This window comes from Ranitomeya variabilis, chromosome 5 (assembly GCF_051348905.1).
Source record: "Ranitomeya variabilis isolate aRanVar5 chromosome 5, aRanVar5.hap1, whole genome shotgun sequence".
Taxonomy (NCBI): domain Eukaryota; kingdom Metazoa; phylum Chordata; class Amphibia; order Anura; family Dendrobatidae; genus Ranitomeya; species Ranitomeya variabilis.
In genome coordinates this window covers 195,877,725-195,893,107 of record NC_135236.1, presented here as the reverse complement: position 1 = coordinate 195,893,107, position 15,383 = coordinate 195,877,725, and the positions used below count along the sequence as shown (strand labels likewise).

At 42.8% G+C, this 15,383-nt stretch overlaps 1 protein-coding gene and 1 pseudogene across 1 annotated transcript in view; one reads left to right on the top strand and one right to left on the bottom strand.

Moving 5' to 3' along the window:
- Positions 1 to 15,383, top strand: part of GALK2 (galactokinase 2) — a 477,779-nt gene that overhangs the window by 167,596 nt on the left and 294,800 nt on the right. The gene's annotated exons all lie outside the window — the stretch shown is intronic.
- Positions 3,993 to 5,142, bottom strand: LOC143773411 (serine/arginine-rich splicing factor 9 pseudogene; annotated as a pseudogene).

Sequence of the window (15,383 nt, the reverse complement as noted above, 5' to 3'; positions counted from 1 at the left end):
GGATTCGTAGCAGTTTTCCATCACGTTTACAGTACCATGTAAACCTATGGAAAACCAAATCCACTGTGCCCATGGTGCGGAAAATACAGCGCGGAACGCTGCATTGTATTTTCCGCAGCATGTCAATTCTTTGTGCGGATTCCGCAGCGTTTTACACCTTTTCCTCAGTAGGAATCCGCAGGTGAAATCTGCACAAAAAACACTGAATTATCCGCAGTAAATCCGCAGGAAAAACACAGTGCAACAACTGGACAACAACTTTTGGGGTCCAATTTCTCCTGTTACCCTTGAGAAAATAAAAAATTGTGGGCTAAAAAATAATTTTTTGCGGAAAGAAAAATTATTTTTAATTTTCACGGCTCTGCGTTATAAACTTCTGTGAAGCACTTAGGGGTTCAAAGTGCTCACCGCATATCTAGATAAGTTCCTTGGGAGGTCTAGTTTCCAAAATGGGGTCACTTGTGGGAGAACTCCAATGTTTAGGCACACAGGGGCTCTCCAAACGCAATATGGTGTCCGCTAACGATTAGAACTAATTTTTCATTCAAAAAGTCAAATAGCGTTCTTTCCCTTCCGAGCCTTGTCGTGTGCCCAAACAGTGGTTTACCCCACATGTGAGGTATCTGTGTACTCAGGAGAAATTGCCCAACAAATTTTAGGATCAATTTTATCCTGTTGCCCATGTGAAAATGAAAAAATTGAGGCTAACAGAAATTTTTCATTGAAAAGTCAAATTACGCTCCTTCCCTTCCGAGCTTTGCTGTTCACCCAAGCTGTGGATCCCCCCACATATGGGGTATTGGCGTACTCAGGACAAATTGTACAACAAATTTCGGGGTCTAGTTTGTCCTTTTACCCTTGGGAAAATAAAAAAAATTGTTGCTAAAAGATATAATTTTTGTGACTAAATAGTTAAATGTTCATTTTTTCCTTCCATGTTGCTTCTGCTGCTGTGAAACACCTGAAGGGTTAATAAACTTCTTGAATGTGGTTTTGAGCACCTTGAGGGGTGCAGTTTTTAGAATGTTGTCACTTTTGGGTATTTTTCAGCCATATAGACCCCTCAAGCTGACTTCAAATGTGAGGTGGTCCCTACAAAAAAAAATGGTTTTGTAAATTTTGTTGTAAAAATGAGAAATCGCTGTTCAAATCTTAACCCTTATAACTTCCTAGCAAAAAAAAAATGTTTTTTTCCAAAATTGTGCTGATGTAAAGTAGACATGTGGGAAATGTTATTTATTAACTATTTTGTGTCATATAACTTTCTGGTTTAACAGTAAAAATTAAAAATTTTAAAATTTTAAAAATTTTCGCCAAATTTCCATTTTTTTCACAAATAAACGCAAAAATTATCGACCTAAATTTACCACTAACATGAAGCCTAATATGTCACAAAAAAAATCTCAGAATCGCTAGGATCCGTTGAAGCGTTCCTGGGTTATATTACCTCATAAAGGGACACTGATCAGAATTGCAAAAAATGGCCAGGTCATTAAGGTCAAAATAGGCCGGGTCATGAAGGGGTTAATACAAGTAATCTCATGTCCATGGTGCTATGATCAGGGAGACAAAAATGTTTTGCCACAGATACAGCTATTCTTTTTTCTCTTATTGTGTGGCGATGAAAGTTCATCCTTGCTCTCGGTTTTTGCCCTGTCTCCCCTACATACAGACCACCAGTTGGACATTTAGTACAAATAATTAGGTAAACCACATTAGATGTGATGCAGCTGAAAGTACCTTGGATCTTGTTGTCCTGATGTGAATTGGTGATCTTTATCTTGTCCATGGTCATTATGAATGGACAGGGGCAGTGGCAGCGGCTCTCTGTGTAACGTGGGGGGCTCCGCCGGCATTTAGTCAAAGTCCGGAGGCCCCGTTGCTGCCATGTTGTGGCGATGGCCTCTGGGAAAATGGCCGCCTGGTCGGGGGCGGCGCATGCTTAGATTTAGAATAAAAATAGTACTTCATTTGTAGTAGAACATATTTTACCCTTCAAGACATGCTGCTGTGATTACTAATTTGCATTTGGCTGCATTGCTTCTTGGGAGTCTAAGCTCTTCTGTTAAGCCCAACACTAGGCCTTTTACTACCTTCAAGGATTTGAAGGGCATTGTCCAAATCTGCAAAATTGATGAGCTATTCTTAAATAGGTCATCAATATCATATCAGTGGGGGATTGACATTTGGTACCCCCAGAATCAGCTCATTGATGTGAATGTGGTCTGAGTTGCAGCACAAGAGAGCAACTATTGCGCTGCGTACAAAGATTGGTTGGCAGGCAAATACCAATTTGATATTGATGACCTAAAGGATAGCTCATCAATATCTCAATCCCCAACAACCACTTTTATCTAGCCTTACTTGCATTGCTGCCAGAAGAGATGACTAAAAATTGTAGTGTTTTTCAATAGGTTTAAACAGGATGTAGATCTTGGGCTACCAGTGGGAACAGGTCCTTATTACTCCTTCAACTCAAGTTATATACAAGAGAAAAGTCTGGATAATCCCTGTCATTTTAAAATCCACAGAGATGCATATTTTCATGTCTGGTGGGATGATCATATATTTAGGTTTAATCAAATATTTAGGTTTTATGATTAAAGTTTCTTTGAAACTCTCTTTAGATATGTATATATGGGAAAGAGGGAATATAATTAAAAAAGAAAACAAAAACACATTAATAAATGTAGAGTGATGCAAGTGAAACCCAACATGATGTGGGAGACCAATAAGGGTATGTGCACACGTTGCGGATTTCCTCGTGCGGATCCGCAGCAGTTTTCCATGCGGTGTACCATGCGGTATACCATGTAAACCTATGGAAAACCAAATCCGCAGTGCACATGCTGCGGTAAATTCTGCGCAGAAATGCAGAGGTTTATTTTCCGCAGCATGTCAATTCTTTGTGCGGATTCTGCAGCATTTTTAACCTATTCCATTATAGGAATCCGCAGGTGTAAAAACGCAGGTGATATCCGCACAAAATCTGCACAAAATCCACAGAAAACCCGCAGGGAATCTGCAACGTGTGCACATACCGAAATACTTGTGTACCATAAGGGTCAGTGGGTGCTATTGTCCGCTGGCCTGGCTGTCTTTAGAAAGACTGCACGGGCCAGGGCTCATCTCACTGACTGCCCGCACTCTTTCCTATTGGGCAGAATACTACTCACACTACACAGGGTGAGGGTAGCACACTGCGTAATGCTTTATTGGGTTACCAACAGTTAATATCATATAGTATAGTCCCAAAAAGTACACAAGATGGCGCAATTGACAGCGTCTCACTCTTCTGCTGGCTCACCGGGGATTACAAAGTCTGTGACTTCAGTGCATCCAGGGCCAACTACCCCAACCAGTAGCACCTAGATTTCATCTGGCATCAATAGAGAGGAGGTAGCGGCAGTCTTTAGGTAGCTGACCACCAACTACAGTGAGGTATGTAGCCTGAAGACCTGATTATCCAATCCTGAGTTTTCATACATCTTTGTGGGTTCAGTGTTGGGCAGTGGAGCAGATCTGTATTCCACCAGTTGTAGTCATGCATGGTTCCTTGGCTGCTGTCTTGTAAAGTCTCTCTGGAGAGGAAAACAGACCCCTTTCATACCCACAGTTCATTCAGGGCATTCTTCCACTGGATTGGGTGAAAGTGGGTGGAGGTAATCCCTCATTGTTCTATTGTTCAGTTAACCTGCATATTTGTCCTCTAAGTTGTGTTATGTAATCAACAAGCATACAAGCATGTAACAAATGAACAAACATCCATTGTTCAGTTAAGTTGCATTTTTGTCCTACAAGGTTTGTAGACTAGTAAACCACAGGGGGCTGATACAATACCTAATCAGCAGGTATTCCACCGATTACCATACAACAAGAATCAACATACAGGCTCATATGAACAATAGCTAATGTCCCTTGACCTACTGAACAAACAATACTTGTGACAAAATTAATTAATAAACGCTGTGTTGTCACATTGCTCCCCCTTCTTAATTAGCCCCTGCTTGATCCTGTGGTTGGTCGCTGTTGACAGGGCTGACAGATGTGATAGCCTTACGATCATCCTCTACTTGTTGGGTCAGTCCATCTGCATTTCTTTCGGCAAAGACATGAATGTAAGAGGTTTTACCTTCATGAGAACAAAGCTTTCTATCATCCAGTTTCCTCAAAGCATATTCCATGTCTTCCTTGCAAATAAACTCCACGATCCCCATTGCATGCTTGTGTATATCAGTATAGCAGACATCTCAAACTTCTCTCATATGAACTTTCAGATCCTGCCAACTCCCCAAAGGGGGAAGCCTTGAGATCAGAACTCTGTATTCAGTTTGCTGGGACAGGGGTCTGTTCCACGGGGTCCTCCATATCCTCCTCCTGATCCCCGGTTTGACCTTGGAAACTCCACTTGTAACCGAGGAGAACCAAACTCTTATCCATTGAGTCCAAACACTGCATTCTCCGCATCCTGCGAGTCCTGGAAGATGATGAAGGTGAACAGTGTGACACCGCTTCCCCCGCAATTCTTCAGCTTGATGGTGCGGATCCGCTCTTACTGATGGAACAACTCCTCCAGCTACACCCGTACATTGGTCGGTAAGTTGTCCAAGTAAATGTGCCAATCCCCAGAGCGCTGACCCCCAGCCAGGGAGATAGCCACTTGTCCTGGTAAATTTTCTGGGGGGACAGTATCTGGACTCACCAGGGTGATGGAAGACCCAGTGTCCCGAGGTCCCTGGGCCTGGATATCAATGACCTTGACCAGCTGGATGTGGCAATGGAGGTTGGCTTGTGTAGGGTGGTCAGTCTGCCATATAGTGAGGCCAGGGTATATCACTTCTTCCGTTGATGGTGTATCTAGGGGGTAGCATCCCTTAGACCTTGATGGCTCATCTTAGCAGATGTTGACCGGCTAGACCTGCGGACGGGCTCCAGCCATGGTGCCCCCGTCTTGGAGACAGTCTTTGGCCATTTGTCCAAGGCGTCCACATTTATAATAGCGCCGTGGGTTGGGAAAATCATGGGTCCTACTTTTAAACCTTTGTCTTGGTGTGGTTTCTGCTGGGTTGTGGTGTAGTTCTGCACGAATGACTGGTGGCGGTTCGAATCCTTGGTTGAGGGTCTCCTGGGATCGGTGGGCATATCGGATCTTTAGCGTGGTCAATTTAAAACTCTTCGGCAAGTTGGGTTGCTTGCTCTGGAGTGTTCGGCTTCTGGTTGGCTGCCCACTCTCGAATCTCTAGGGCCATCTTCTCCATAAGTTGCTCTAGCATGATCTCGTCCTGGAGGGCAGCAGTGGAGTGGGCAGCCCAACCATTGAGCCAAGGGTTGTTGTGCGATGGAACTGACTGCCATATTCTACATAGGAGGCCCACTGGTGAAACAAAGTCTGGAACTTGATGCAATATCTTTCACAGGGCTCTGGAGTCGGTAAGCCAAACCTCCTACTCCTCAGTTTCCCTGATTTTGACTCCACAACTCTGACTGCACAGCACTAGACTCATTACTGAGCATGTACAGATTAAACTAAAAGCCTAGATCCTTAGATCAGGAACAAAACAGATATATTTTTATAACATTTCATAACTTTCCTAAATTCCTATGAAAAAATCTACAGGACATACTGCATTGAACTACTCACCCAATCTGTATATCTAATATATAAAGCTGAATGTGTGTGTGTATGTATGTACACTGTGTTCCAAATTATTATGCAAATTGGATTTAAGTGTCATAAAGATTTAATTGTTTTGTTTTTCAAATAAACTCGTGGATGGTATTGTGTCTCAGGGCTCAATGAATCACTGAAATCAATCTTAAACACATGTGATAATTAGTTTTCCAGGTGATTCTAATTAACGGAAAACTACTCAAAAATGATGTTCCACATAATTATGCAGGTCACAGGTTTCAAGCAATATGGGAAATAAAAAGGATCTCTCTGCTGCTGAAAAGCATTAAATAGTGCAATGCCTTGGACAACGTATGAAAAAATTAGATATTTCACGAAAACTTAAGAGTGATCATCATACTCTGATGAGATTTGTGACTGAAACAGAGCACAGACAGAGTTCATGCAAATAAAGGCATAATGAGGAAGTTTTCTGCCAGACAAATTCATTGGATTAAGAGAGCAGCTGCCAAAATACCATTACAAAGCAGCAAACAGTTATTTGAAGCTGCTGGTGCGTCTGGAGTCCCTCAAACCTCAAGGTGTAGGATCCTTCAAAGGCTTGCTGTGATGCATAAACCTACTATTCGGACACTCCTAAATAGTGTTAACAAGCACAAACGGTTGCAGTGGGCCCAGACATACATGAAGACTAATTTTCAAACAGTCTTGTTTACTGATGAGTGTCAAGCAACCCTGGACGGTCCAGATGGATGGAGTAGTGGATGGTTGGTGAATGGCCACCATGTCCCAACAAGGCTGCGACGTCAGCAAGGAGGTGGAGGAGTCATGTTTTGGGCTGGAATCATGGGGAACCAGCTGGTAGGGCCCTTTAAGGTTCCTGAAGGTGTGAAAATGACTTCAGCAAAGTAAATAGAGTTTCTGACTGACAACTTTCTTCCATGGTCTAAAAAGCCGAAACGTGCCTTCAGAAGCAAAATCATCTTCATGCATGACAATGAATACCTCTGAGTAATTGGCTGCTATGGGCATAAAAGGAGATAAACTCATGGTGTGGCCACCATCTTCCCCTGACCTCAACCCTATATAGAACCTTTGGAGTATCATCAAACAAAAGATCTATGAGGGTGGGAGGCAGTTCACATCAAAACAGCAGCTCTGGGAGGCTATTCTGACTTCATGCAAAGAAATACAAGCAGAAACTCTCCATAAACTCACAAGTTCAATGGATGCAAGAATTTTGAAGGTGATATCAAAGAAGGGTCCTATGTTAACATGTAACTTGGCCTGTTAGGATGTTTTGGAGTTAAATAGCTTTTTTGTTCAGTGAATGTGACCTCCTAATGCTGCAAACTCCACAAATGAGCATTTTCAGTTCTTTAAAACATATCAAATGTTTAGAAATACTACTGTGCCTAATAATTTGGAAGAGTGCATTTTGAGTTTTTATTCATTTTGGAGATTATACTGTTATCATTGGGCGGTTTCTTTAATAAAATTCGATGTATACTCTAACGGGTGATGACTTTTATTAGACTGACTGTCATTTGCACTGACCATTTAGGAAAATCCAAGAAAAATGCCATTTGCATAATAATTTGGAACAGTGTATGTGTGTATGTCCGGGATTGGCATCAGCATCGTTGCAGCTACAGCCACAAAATTTTGCACAGTCACACGTCTGGACCCCGAGAGCGTCATAGGCTATGTTGTGAGGCGAAATTTTAACCCTGCACGTTCCAATTCACGAAACAATTTTGCCCCTATCTACATAATGGGGAAAAAGTGAAAGGAAAAGTGTTGGAGGCAAATTGACAGCTGCCAGATGTGAACAAGGGGGACTTAAAGAATGAGCGCAATGGCGCCAAAGAGTATATACCGTACAGTTGCTAAGGTGGGGCCCCGACATGGGATACTCACCACATACGGGGATATGAACACACTACCACGTGCTTGAACACACATACCACCTTCAGCACACATTTTACAACACATACACCAACCTCGCCACATAAAAGTCAAAACACAAAAGTCGCCACTCAAAACTCGCCACGTGCAAAATTTGCCACGCGCAAAACTCGCCACATGCAAAACTTTGCTCACGCAAAACTCGCCACACGTGCAAAACTTACCTCATGGAAAACTCGCCACACGTAAAACTTGCACACGCGGAAAAATTGCCACATGCACAAATATTGCAACACATGCAAAAGTTGCCTCACACAAAACTTGCACATACTCAAAACGCACCACACATAAAACTCGCCACGTGCAAAACTCGCCATGTACAAAAGTTGCACACAATTTGCTACACTAACCTGTCACATGCAACTCGACACACAAAAAGTTGCTACACGCATGTCGCCACACAAAACTCATCTCACAAAAGTCGCTACATGCATGTCGCCACACGCAACTCAACATACACAACTTGACACATGAAACTCGCCCTAAAACACACAAGTCTGGTATTATCCTTCAAAAATAAAAATCTGATTAATAAGCAGACAAACTACAAGAGCAACAAATGTACCATATAGGAAATAAGGCAGCTGTCAGTCACATGACCTGTCTATTATGTGTATGTGTGAGCTAATATATACTGCCAGGGGGGAGGGCTTCCTGTTGCCTGGGGATTTATCAGGCTGCCAATAGCAACCAATCACAGCTCAGCTTCTATTTTGCTAATGTTAATTAATCTGAGCTCTGATTGGTTAATATAGGCAACAAAGAACATTCTCAGTATAACAAAACTTGTGTGAGGTAATAGCATTTCAGATAGGGTGTGTTGGTGGAAAGGCTGATGTCAGTCACATTACCTGTATGTGAGAGGATATAGAAACTGCCAGTTACAGTCTATTCTTACCACAATAATGCCTCATAAGAAAAGGAATTCCATGGCATGAATGTCAGCAGATGCGAAAAGAAAAGCTGCATTACAGGCCATTGAAAAATGTGAAGACCGAGAAACAAGGCTGACACACATGAGAACGGCAGCTGCTTCAAGAGCCAATGAACTTTCTGAGCAGAGTGAAGCGAGGCTTGCAGACAAGAGAACAAGAGCTGCTTCCTCAAGGGTCAATGAACTTTCTGAGGAGAGGGAAGCGAGGCTTGCAGACATGAAAACGAGCTCTTTTCTCAAGAGCCAATGACCTTTCTGAGGAGAGGGAAGCGAGGCTTGCCAACATGAAAACAAGAGTTGCTTCCTCAAGAGCCAATTAACTTTCTGAGGAGAGGGAAGTGAGGCTTGCAGACATGAAAACAAGAGCTGCTTCCTCAAGGGCCAATGAACTTTCTGAGGAGAGGGAAGCAAGGTTTGCAGACAAGAGAACAAGAGCTGCTTCCTCAAGGGCCAATGAACTTTCTGAGGAGAGGGAAGCGAGGCTTGCAGACAAGAGAACAAGAGCTGCTTCCTCAAGGGCCAATGAACTTTCTGAGGAGAGGGAAGCAAGGCTTGCAGATAAGGGAAGAGCTGCTTCCTCAAGGGCCAATGAGTAATCTCAGCAGAGAGAAGGCCGACTTGCCACTAAGAGAATTGATATTTATTCCACCAGGGCACAGGAAATGGTTGGAGATTTGAAACATGCTGCCTTTTGAAACCAGTCAGACATAAACTATCAGGATAATCCTAAAGTTCAGATAGGAAAAATGGATGTGGTCTGCATGTACTGCAGTGCCCTGAAATGGAAGATGAACCACCAGGTTTATGCTGTGCAAATGGCAAGATAAAACTTCCACTTCTCCTGTCACCACCAGATCCCCTAAAGTCTCTGATGACAGGTACCAGTACAATATCAAAGCATTTCTAGGACAACATCAGGAAGTACAACTCCTGCTTCCAAATTACATCATTTGGTGCAACAAAAGAAATGTTTACAACAGGATTTATGCCGGCATTTAAAGTTCAAGGACAGGTTTACCACTCAATTGGCTCACTGCTTCCATTACAAGGAGAAGAACTTCAATTTCTTCAACTCTTCTTCATGGGAAATGCAGAAGCAGAGGCTCAGTGGAGATGCTCTTTAATTCCTAACACCTTGATATTGTCACTATTTTGCAGCAGTTCCTTCACTCCAACAATCCATATGTTCAGCTTTTCAAGACTGCACTTGAATGCATGCCAAATGACAATTACAAGATTGTCATTCAAGCTGACAAAACACCACAAGGTGAACATCAGCGACGTTTCAATGCACCCACATTTGATGAGGTAGCCATCTTGATTGTAGGTAATGAAGTTCAAAGCCGTGACATTGTGCTTCAGAAAAGGAACAATAGTTTGCAACGAGTAGCAGAAACTCACAGGTACTATGATGCACTGCAATATCCAATCATCTTTTGGCAGGGACAGGATGGCTATCACTTTGGAATACCTCAGACAGATCCTACAACAGACGACCCTTCAGGAAAAAAAGTTTCTGCCATGGACTTCTATGCATATAGGATCATGACAAGATTTGCAGAGGAAAATCACATCTTGAAATGCAAACACCTCTTCCACCAATTTATTGTTGACATGTATGCAAAGATTGAGAGTGACCATCTTTTATATATCCGACTAAATCAAAAGAAGCTCAGGGCAGAGGAATATATTCACCTTAGAGATGCTGTTGCAAATGATGCTGATCCAAAAGAGTTGGGGAAAATGGTTATTCTTCCATCAACTGTCACTGGAAGCCCACGACGCATGCATGAATACACCCAGGATGCAATGACTTATGTGAGAAAGTATGGCCGTCCAGATCTTTTCATCACATTTACTTGCAATCCTGCCTGGGAGGAAATTGGAGGGCACCTGTTGCCAGGCCAAGAAACAATGAATCCCTAGGGTTTTCAAACAGAAACTTTTAAAAATGACTAATCTCATCACAAAATCACATATTTATGGTGAGACGCAGTGCTGGATGTATTCAGTTGAATGGCAAAAAAGAGGCCTTCCTCACGCCCACATCTTGATCTGGCTGAAGCAAAAAATACAGCCTACCGAAATGGACAATATCATCAGTGCCGAATTGCCAGACCTTCAGATTGACCCATTGCTGTTTGACACCATCACAAAAAAAAAGATCTCTGGTCCGTGTGGGAGTCTCAACAAAAATTCTCCCTGTATGATTGGTGACAGGTGTTCAAAGCATTACCTACGATCCCTGGTCCAAGAAACACAAACAGGACAAGATGGATATCCAGCCTACCGAAGAAGAAAGCCAGGGGATTGGTGGTATCACAGCAAAGCTCAAAATGCGTGTTGGATCATCACTCCAAGAGATAGAAATTGACAACAGGTGGGTAGTGCCTTACAACCCTTTGCTCTCAAAAATCTTTCAGGCCCACATAAATGTAGAATCTTGCCACTCTGTGAAATCAATCAAGTATATCTGCAAATATGTCCACAAAGGAAGTGATCAAGCAGTTTTTGAACTCCAAAAAATGGACCTATTATTGATGAAGTGCAGGCATTCCAGATGGGCAGGTACATAAGCAGCAATGAAGCTGTTTGGAAAATACTAGGATTCTCCATTCATGAGCGCTACCCACCAGTTGCCAGTTGTGCATCTGAGTGTGCACTTGGAAAATGGACAGAGAATTTACTTTAACCCAGCAAAATTGCAGCAGCTCCTAACACCACCTAAAACCACCCTCGTGGCATTTTTTGAGCTGTGTCAACAAGACCCTTTTGCAAAAACAATTCTCTACTGTGATTTACCAAAGTACTACACTTGGAATGCCTCCAGAAAAACACTGGAACAGAGGAAACGGGGGCTTGATATTGAAGGCTATCCAGGGGTGAAAGCAACTGATACTCTTGGTCGCGTCTACACTGTTCATCCGTCAAATGCAGAGTGCTTCTACCTGCGCATGTTACTTCATGTTGTCAAAGGCCCTACATCATTTTCTGACCTGAAGACCGTCGGAGGCCATGTGAGTGAAACATTCAGGGAAGCTTGCCAAAGAAAAGGACTTCTGGAAAATGATGGACACTGGGACATGACCCTCAGTGAAGCAGCAGCCACACAAACCCCAAAGCGACTAAGACACCTCTTTGCTATTATTGTAACAACCTGTAGCATTTCAAATCCTCTTGAGATTTGGACAAAGTACAAAACTGATCTCAGTGAGGACATCCTCATGCAGATTAGAAGGGAAAATCCTCAGCAACTCATCAACTTCACTGAGGAAATGTTCAATTAAACTTTAATGCTCCTTGAAGATCAGTACATAGCAATGTCAGGAAAAGCCTTACAGTTGCTTGGTTTGCCTGCTCCAATAAGAAATCCTGAAGGCATCCAAATGTGTAGGGAGATTTTCATAGAAACAAACTACAATATTGATGAACTGACAGCATTTGTGTCTCAGAACGAGCCAATATTGGTACCAGATCAAAGGGACGCCTATAACTACATTTTAAGTTTCAGTGAAACCAACAAAGGTGGGATTGTCTTCCTTGATGCTCCAGGTGGAACAGGAAAGACATTTGTAATCAACTTGCTCCTGGCAAAATTTCGACAACAAAAAAACATTGCACTTGCAGTGGCATCTACTGGAATTGCAGCTACGCTTTTAAAAGGTGGCAGGACAGCACATTCGACATTCAAACTACCACTTAACCTGTCTCATAGTGACAGCCCCGTGTGTAATATTGCCAAGGGATCAGGACTGGCCAAATTGCTTCAAAAATGCAGTGCCATCATTTGGTATGAATGCACCATGTCACACAAAAGGGCTCTGGAAGCAGTGGACAGACCGCTGCAAGACCTGCGTAGCAACAAATCATGGGAGGAGTAGTTGTTTTGGCAGGTGACTTCTGCCAAACACTACCTGTTATTCCAAGATCAACCCCTGCAGACGAACTCAATGCCTTTCTCAAAGCATCATACCTTTGGAGAAAAGTAAAGAAAATGTCACTGAACACAAGCATGAGGATCTACATGACAGGCGATGTTTCTGCTAGACTGTTTTCGAGCCAGCTGTTGACTATTGGAGATGGCGAGGCACCAGTAAACTCAACCACTGGACAGATCACCTTCCCAAGAAACTTTTGTTGCATTGTGACTTCCATTGAGGAGTTGAAAGCAAAGGTTTTTCCAAACATTCAACTCCACTTGAAAAATTCTGGCTGGCTGTGTGAAAGGACTATTCTAGCTCCCAAAAATGACAGCGTCAACAAGATCAATCTTCAAATTCTAATTCTCCTTCCAGGTGTGTGCACAACCTACAATTCAGTGGATACAGTAATAGACCCTGCTCAAGCATTATTTTATCCAACTGAGTTCCTCGATTCCTTGGAGCCACAAGGACTTCCTCCTCACAACCTCTTTCTAAAACCTGGAGCACCTATTCTGCTATTGAGAAATTTGGATCCACCAAAGCTGTGTAATGGAACAAGACTCTTGATTAAGAACCTGTTTCCACATGTAATTGAGGCAACCATTTTGACAGAATGTGCCACAGGAGAAGATGTTTTCATTCCAACAATTCCTCTCATTCCCCATTCACATTAGTGTGAAAGTAGCCTTAGTCTCCATTTCCAAACTTCCACCACAAGTCAGCACTAGCTACTGTCTGATTCAGGAGAGCATACTAAAGCGAGCCTACCATAGTCCATACCCAAAACTAGGTGCATTGGACACATAGCAGCCACCTCCCTATGGAGGGGCACTTTTTCTAAACAGATTATCCCACAAATCTTTATACTTTTGTTTTCCCCTGATGAATCTCCCCTATGGGAGAGGAAACGCGTAGGGAAGTTTACTTGTTTTGTGGTGGGTACAACTATTTAGCCTGACTTGGGGACTGCCCTTGTCAGGGCAGGAGCAATACAGGGGCACGACTGGGGTAGGATAGTAACCATTTCCCCCCTCCCCCTTCATGTATCAGTAAGCTCTTGCCAAGGACAAATGACTGATTTGGTGAGACAAAACCATTTTTTTATTGAGCACTGGAAATTTGAGCACTGTTTGCACTTTATCACGTTTATTATCCATGAAAACGTTTTTATATGAGTACCATTAAAGGTTATGTTTTAACATTGTCTATAAGGTAGTCTCTTGGCTATTTGGATATCAGGAGAGCATAGCCTCATACCAAGTTGTTGGTGGTGGTGGTGGTGGTACTGCAATACGAGGAACCTAAATGCTCCAGGTCACTGGTGCCTGTTAAACTCTGGAAACACGTGTATTTCCCGGGGTAGGAGCTAACTCCATTTGCCTTTACATGTTTAGGGTTTATGGGGGAGAAATACAACTGTCAGAGCAGATTACACGCTGTAGTATTTTCTCCTTCTTTAACAGAAAATAGCTGAATTAAGCAGCAGAAAGCAATGGGGTTTGTCTGGTTTCTTACAGGTTAGGGGCACCAAGAATAAGTGTGTGGAAGTATTAGGTTGCAAGGTCTTTAGTTTTATTTAGAACAGGTCGGTCCCTGATATCCTTAAGATATGTGTCCTAATCTGTCAGTGTCCCCCAGATATTTATGCCCATCACATATATTGTCCTGTGTTCGTAACAGAGGGGTTCTCTATCGTCAAGTATAGGGCAAGACAGTTGCCAGATTTACAAGTTAGACAGGACCCTACTTTACAACATTTATACACGTATTCTGGTTGTGTCAGAGTCATTCTAGTAAGGAAGCTTCTATCTTTGCTGTCTGTTTTCTTTTGGACTATGGAAGGTTTGGAGGCCCAGTCTTCCCCACCATACTCCAGAACAGGACTCACAATCAGACCCATAGCCAGTGTTGATGGCAGTGACACATACATACTTTTTTGGCAAGTGTATAGGTCTCACCGCACTGCCACTCCATCCTAGGGCAGGAGACCATGTTACACAGGTCAAATTTATAACTAACTACAGGGCAGGTATTAAAGTAGAAAGTGGTAACTGTCTCCCCATCCTGCAAAACAAAAATTTAAAGGCACAGGATGTGCATTCACATCATTTGGTGGTGTCGAATTTCGTGGATTGGTGCAATGGTAACTATCTACAACTAAATGTTAAGAAAACTAAGGAGTTGGTGGCCAACTATAGCAGGATTAAGTTGGAATGCTTACCGATCACTATTGCTGGGCAGGAGGTAGAGCAGGTGGGTAGTTACAAATATTTGGGGGTCCATTTGGATAGCAAACTGGACTGGAGATGCCACTCAGAGACTGTCTACAAGAAGGGGATGAGCAGACTGTATTTCCTAAGGAAACTGAGGTCTTTTAATGTGTGCAGCAAAATGTTAGAAATGTTCTACCAGTCTGTGGTGGCAAGTGCCATCTTTTTTGCAATCATATGCTGGGGTAATAGTGTGCGGGCCTCTGATGCTAATAGGCCATGTGCACACGTTCAGGATTTTTAGCGTTTTTTTCGCGTTTTTTCGCTATAAAAACGTGATAAAAACGCGAAAAAAACGCTAACATATGCCTCCTATTATTTACAAGGTATTCCGCATTTTTTGTGCAAATGTTGCGATTTTTTCCGCGAAAAAATCGCATAGCGGAAAAAAAAGCAACATGTTCATTAAAAATGCGGAATTGCGGGGATTCCGCACACCTAGGGGTCCATTGATCTGCTTACTTCCCGCACGGGGCTGTGCACACCATGCGGGAAGTAAGCAGATTATGTGCGGTTGGTACCCAGGGTGGAGGAGAGGAAACTCTCCTCCACGCACTGGGCACCATATAAGTGGTCAAAAAATAAGAAATAAAATAAAAAACAGTCCTATACTCACCCTCGATGTCCAGCGCAGTGTTCCCGCCTCTGTGCTGCAC